Source organism: Lycium barbarum, chromosome 10 (genome assembly GCF_019175385.1).
Source record: "Lycium barbarum isolate Lr01 chromosome 10, ASM1917538v2, whole genome shotgun sequence".
NCBI classification, from domain to species: domain Eukaryota; kingdom Viridiplantae; phylum Streptophyta; class Magnoliopsida; order Solanales; family Solanaceae; genus Lycium; species Lycium barbarum.
In genome coordinates, this window is record NC_083346.1 from 96,069,330 (window position 1) to 96,075,620 (window position 6,291).

The following is a 6,291-nucleotide window of genomic DNA, read 5'->3' on the forward strand; positions in this document are numbered from 1 at the left end:
TACCAATCTCATTAACTTCCACCAAATTTTATTTATGTCTACCAACCTTTTAATTTTGTAAAAAGAGACCCATAGTTTAATTTTATTTATTGAACTCAAATTTGATCAATTGATGTTGTATTTTTTTTGTATTTTTAGAAAGGTATTCTAGTGTTAATGTTGAGCCGGTTGTTATGAATTAGCGTATTAATTTTGTTATGAACTATAACTTGCTCATTTGGTAAGATTGTATAAGAATTGAGAATGTTTGATAGTTTTCACAACTTGTGGGGTTTTTATGTCTATAAGAGAAAATACTTCTTAAAATATCCAAATTGCATGTCCAAACATGGTTTCAAATCATGTTTCAAACCATGTCCAAACGGGGCCTTAAGTTTAATTCTTCTTTTCCAATTCTCCTTTTCCTTTTTTTGAATTTCCTTTTTTTGAATCTTCCAATGTAGTGAAAATAAAATCCTTTACAAAAGAAAACCTCCATATTCACTTAACAAAATAGGTCATAGTAGTCTTATGTGATTCTTAGCTGAAAAAAAAAAAAAGAATAAGTATGAGAATACAAAAACTTTGAGGAATACCTCTTTAAAACTGAAAATAATCATCTAATTTGTATTAATTGGAGAGAAATTAAAGAAAAATATCCTCTAGTGTGACGCACTATTTTTGTTTTTGATTAAGCTAATATACTCACAATGTCATCATATGTCGTATCAGCTAATGGTCCACAGTTGCTTCAACTTGATTTCTCCTAATCGATTTGTGTACACAAATTTTCTTGAAAAATCCAAAATATTTCTCCTCTACAACCACTAAATATATGGTTTGAAGCTGTGGGCTAAGCTAATTATAAGTTGAATGCTTTAAGGCACTAAGTTCTGATATTATAAGTAAAATTGTGACTGTCTGTATTTTATTATTAATAGAAGATGGAAAGCAAACCAAGAATACTATTCTCTCCGCTTCATTTTAGTTGTCGTGCTTATTAAAATAATTGATCCAAAATAATTGTCATTTTAAAAATAAGGTATAATTAAGTTTTTTTTTTTTTCATTTTACCCTTAGTATTAATTTTTCTTGAAAGTAATAAACATTATTATTTAGCATAATGTTATGATGGTCTCGATTAGCTCAATCTTATTTTTATAAAACACTCACTACTAAATGAAGATATAAATAAGGATATAATAGTCAACAAGTCTTCTTATTAATAATAGTTTCTTAAGGGACGTGTAAGACAATAGGACTACTGAAATGGACGGGAGGAAGTAGCACAAACTTATCTTTAATTTTAAAAAAATACCAACCTCTAAGCTCTCTTTTTCTCGATAGATTTCCTATTTAACGACAAGGCGGATTCAGGATAGGTTAAACGGACCCATGCGCCCATGCCTTTTTTTTCACCTGGTGTCCGGTACTCGCATTTGTCACGACCCAAACAGCCGTGAGTGGCACTCACCCAAATCCCCTAGTGGGCGAACCATCTAGTTAATCAACTACCCAAACCATTATCCATTACTTAGCCAATTTTAAAGCATTCAAGGATATAACAAGCATAATATCTCCAAAGTCTAGTCATGCCATAAATAAATAAAATCTGCAGAAGTCTAAACTATTACAATCCTAAAATCCGAAAGTCATCGTACAAGGACTTTAACATAACTGTCTAAGAAAGAACGACTGTTTAATAATAACATAAATGTCTGAAATGAAATAGACATCTAAAATAGGAAAATCTTCAGGTGGCCTGGCATGGAGAATAGCTCACCCTGGAATCTGGCCTTAGCTAAATATGAGGTCTCGTGGAAGTCTCTGGATCACAATCTGCGCTCAAAAGAATGCAGCAAGGTAGTATCAGTACAAACACTATGTACTGGTAGATATCATAGGCCGACTAATATTAGTATCATGCATAAAATTACAAAATCAATAAAATAAATAGATAGGCACAACAACACATAATCTCAAGAACTACCAACAGAAATCATCCAACACCGAAATATCAGCCAACACAGGGCTAAGGTACATCCACACAAATAGAAATCAATAAGAATAACTCAACCCATGTAATCACCAAACACAATCGTAAATCACAAATTATCTCACTCCGTCACATATCCGTACACACATGCTAAATGGTAGTGTTTGACCCATTAGCCATGACTTGTAGGGGACCCATCGGTCCATGTACCCTCGCTCTGGAATCTTACCTCAAATCACGAGCCTTTCACTTAGGCCACATCCTCACCTCCTGTCAAATGTGCCTTTTCATATTTATAATATCTTCCTCATCACAATGTATTTCCGTTCCACAAACAAACAAGGAATGGGAACAATCAATAAATCAATATCAGGGAACACATGTCACCATGTCACAAGTCATATCAAGACTCAAAAATCATTAACATGAATAAGGGAATTCTCCAAATCTATAAAAAGAGTATATATGAACTCCTGCTTCATCATTTCATATCAATTCATCGTGTAATTAATCGATCTGTATCAAACTGTAGGAATTATCAACCACACTTTATGTCTGAAGCCCTAATCATGCTTTTTGTTATACCCCATTTTAACCGGGTCAAAGCGGAGTACAACATATTGGTGATTCCTAATTATTTAACTTAAGGAGTCGCCACCTAATTATTTTAACGGTGAATTAGGACACCTATTTTAACTAAGTAAATACTAAAAATTTAACTCCGATTAATAGTCTACTTAACTTAATGATTCTAGGTAAGGGTTCTTAGTTATCCTAAAGGGAAGGGGTAAGACATCCTTTAAGATCCGCTTAACTACGGTTAACCGGTTAAACTTAGGTTAATTAATTAAGACTAGAAAAATACAAATATAACATTTTAAATGTTTAAGAAAATAGCTTGTAAATATTGTCAAGATTACAAATGGGAAATATAAGAATGCTATTTAAATTAAATAAGATAGTAATTTGTAGAAAAGACTTTTGTTATAAGTTAAACTAAAGAAAGCGTGGGATCATGCAACGTCTTTATAAACATTCAAAATAACTCAATGGCTAGGTATCAATTGATTTTAACAGCTTAGAAATATATGAAGCGATCAGATATGAGAATTAGCTAATGTAAATCTGAAAGTAACTTTATAAACAAAATCTTTCCTTTGTTAAACTACGCACTTGACGAGAATGAAGGCTTCAAAACACTTCATAAAAAAAAGAAGTCATTTTTTTATTAGTTCATTTTCAGCCATGCTCAATTAATACTTTTAAGATCTGCGGTCTATAAGTCATGTTCTATGGGATAGGAAAAATATACCTCACTCTTAACTAGAGTAGGATCCTAAGGAATTAAATAAATAATCATTATTAACTACAAGTTTCAACGTGTGATCTTAAAACTTAAGATAGATCCCCCACACACCAATTACTCACACAATCACAAAAGATGGGATGAAGGAGTAAAAAAGAAGAAAGAAAGACGCCATAAATGCCCCAAGTATACGCTCATTTTTTCGCTATTTGGCATAATTCTAAGGAAATGATATATGCTGATTCCAAGCACGGGTATGTTGAAGGCATGTCGAGTCTCGTCTTGAGACTACATTTTGAGTGAGTCCTGAATTAAGACTCCATTTGCTCCAATGTGTACATGTAAAAAAAAAAAGAGATAAAGATTAGCATCCAACTGTAACTAAATTATTGTTTGAACTAAACACCAGACTCATTAACACAGAGAATTCAATTAATGCAACATGAATTCAGGCTCAAATGGAACTCAAGCAATTAATAATAGCACTTAACATATAAGAGGGATAACATTTCCGGACAAGGCATGGCCTCAAATTAAATGTTCTCATTGGCCCAAGCATTGTATCATATTCAAATCAATGGGACTTTGGTAGCAATCTATTCATTTTCATAAAAAGCAGAACAGCAGCGTATAGCAGCTTTTTTGGTGTCATTTTTTAACAAGGCAATAGCTCAATAATGAGCAGCCACAACAAGCAACGTTGCAGCAACAAGCAGTAGCAATGAACAGCCACAACAACAACAAAAAAACAGTAAGATAACAATAATATTTCAAAAAGGCAACAGCTACTTAGCATAGCAACTGTGGCAAGCCATTTATCAAAATGACCCATCCACTTAAAGAAAATGCAGTAGTTGTTGGCTTCAAAGTACAGCTATGAACTTAAAGACACAGCGACAAACGACCCGAAAAATCCATGATGGCAGCCTAACAAATTCACATCATACTTTGCTAAAGCTAAAATTCAATATTTCAATCATGCTCCAGTGGCAATCCTAACTTAAACTTCCGAACATAATCATGCCTAAATAATTCAAAACACACATTTAAGAGGACATCTTAACTTTTAAAGCCAATTTTTTGTAACAAACATTTGATTGTCCGAGACATTTTGCAAACGACCCTTATACTTAGGTGCATACTCATTGGAAAGAATGTAGAATTCTTCAGATATAAAAACTTAATTTGGGCAGTTAAAACACTTACGCAAACATTTTAACCAGGCAGATCCAGAGTTCATTACTGTTAAAACAACCTCTCAAGTATGACACTTGTTTAAAGAATTTTCAAACTAGCTTGTTAATCAGAAGAGGAAACTAAGAAAGGAAACTAAATTATTTTATGCCCAAGACAGGGTAGATTAAACAAGGGTGCTCAAACAGGGCCGTCCAACATTTAAATATTCAAAAGAGACCGAATAGAGTTACTCATTTTTTTTAACAGATGGAAAGAATAGTGAAAGCTGTAACTGTTTCATACTACGCAGGTTCGATAAGAAGAGAAATAAGCTCGATACAGGCACAAGAGATATGTGCATTTACATAAAATCTAAACAAAGCTACGACTAACTCATATTCTTATTGAAATTAGACAACTAAACCTTAACTAATATTCTGGAATCTACATAAAACAAACTAAAAAAAATATTACACATCAAGAACAGAACTGATGCAAATTCTATTATGGACAACAACCAAATCTTATATAGAAGAACGCTTTTGGGGAAAAGAAATTTCTTATAGACATGCTTTTATAAAAAAACAACACTGAGACGCAAATCTTAAGCCATATTTTCAAATAAAATGCTTAACATAGTGCAGTAACCTTAATCTTAAAGAAAAGAGTGCCAACATTTATCAAAAGCATACGAACTTCCTATTTCACGACATCTGATATACTATCATTAACACAGAATCGCCTCGAAACTAAAAAAAACACTCTACACACACAAATAAGGAATCACAAATACGCATCAAAAATCAAATCGAACCAAAAAGAAAAAAAGAGAGGAAGGAAGGGATTCCACCGACCTTTTTCAGGTGCAGTGAACTAAGGCTTGAAGTCGCGGATCCACGCTCAAAGGACGATGAATATGGGCACGCTTAGATTAAACCAAAGTTTTAAACATAAAAGTGAAATATAATGGTTAGAGGGACATATGACTGTTTTCTTTGTTTTGAATGAGATGTCGCCGCCCTCAAAATGGTCTCAAACGTTGGTATTTATAGAATAGGATTAGGGTTCCTCTTCTACATTTTTGGGCAGGATTTTAAGTACGATTTGGCTTCAAAATGGACTGATTTCGTCCAGGTTTGCAGCAACATTGAAGAAAAATCAAAAGGGGACAGAGGTCTTGATGCCAAATATGGCGAAAACGCGTGAAGTAAAAATGGTAAACCTTTTACTCGGCCTTGTTCTATAATGGAAAAGAGGAAAGAAATTCTAATCCCTCTGTCAGCCATTTTGTTTTTACCCTCACAAACATTTTATTGGAATGGGTATATGATCTTTGCTTTTTGGATATGAAGGTCAAACGTGTGCTAAATGGAGGAAAATGCCAAAGCTTGTTTGGCTGCCATGGCAGAGGAATGGGGAAGGTGGCGGGTGAGAGCAAAGAAAGAGAAACCTAAGATGTTTTAGGGACTCGGGGGTATTTTGGTATTTTTAAGTGGATTAAATGAGGGCAGAAATGGATATCTTACAATAATGAGGAATTTCAGATTTTTAATTTAAATTAAATGACTAATAAAAATGTGACATGTGGAGGGAGGGTGTTGGGCGTGTGGGAGGCTTATGAGAGGAGTGTAAAATGTGTGTGATGCGTGTGCTTGCGACTGTTTGGTGCCTACGTGGCGCGAATGTGGCGCTTGCGTGGCGTCCACGTGGAAAGGAGGTATGAAAATGGGCTGTGTGGATTGGGCTCTCTTTGGGCTAGTATTGGCTGAATGAAAGATCACGTGCTTGGGCTAATATGAAGTCTTCTTGGACTGAAAATATCTTCTTCTTATAT

General features: G+C 34.0%; 1 long non-coding RNA gene across 1 annotated transcript; it reads right to left on the minus strand.

Moving 5' to 3' along the window:
• Nucleotides 1-1,555: 1,555 nt before the first annotated feature.
• LOC132614877 (uncharacterized) lies at nt 1,556-5,924 on the minus strand. Its single transcript, XR_009572478.1, has 2 exons — nt 5,312-5,924; nt 1,556-1,818 (listed from the first exon to the last, which is right to left on the minus strand). It is a non-coding gene; the product is annotated as an uncharacterized LOC132614877 (long non-coding RNA).
• Nucleotides 5,925-6,291: the final 367 nt, after the last annotated feature.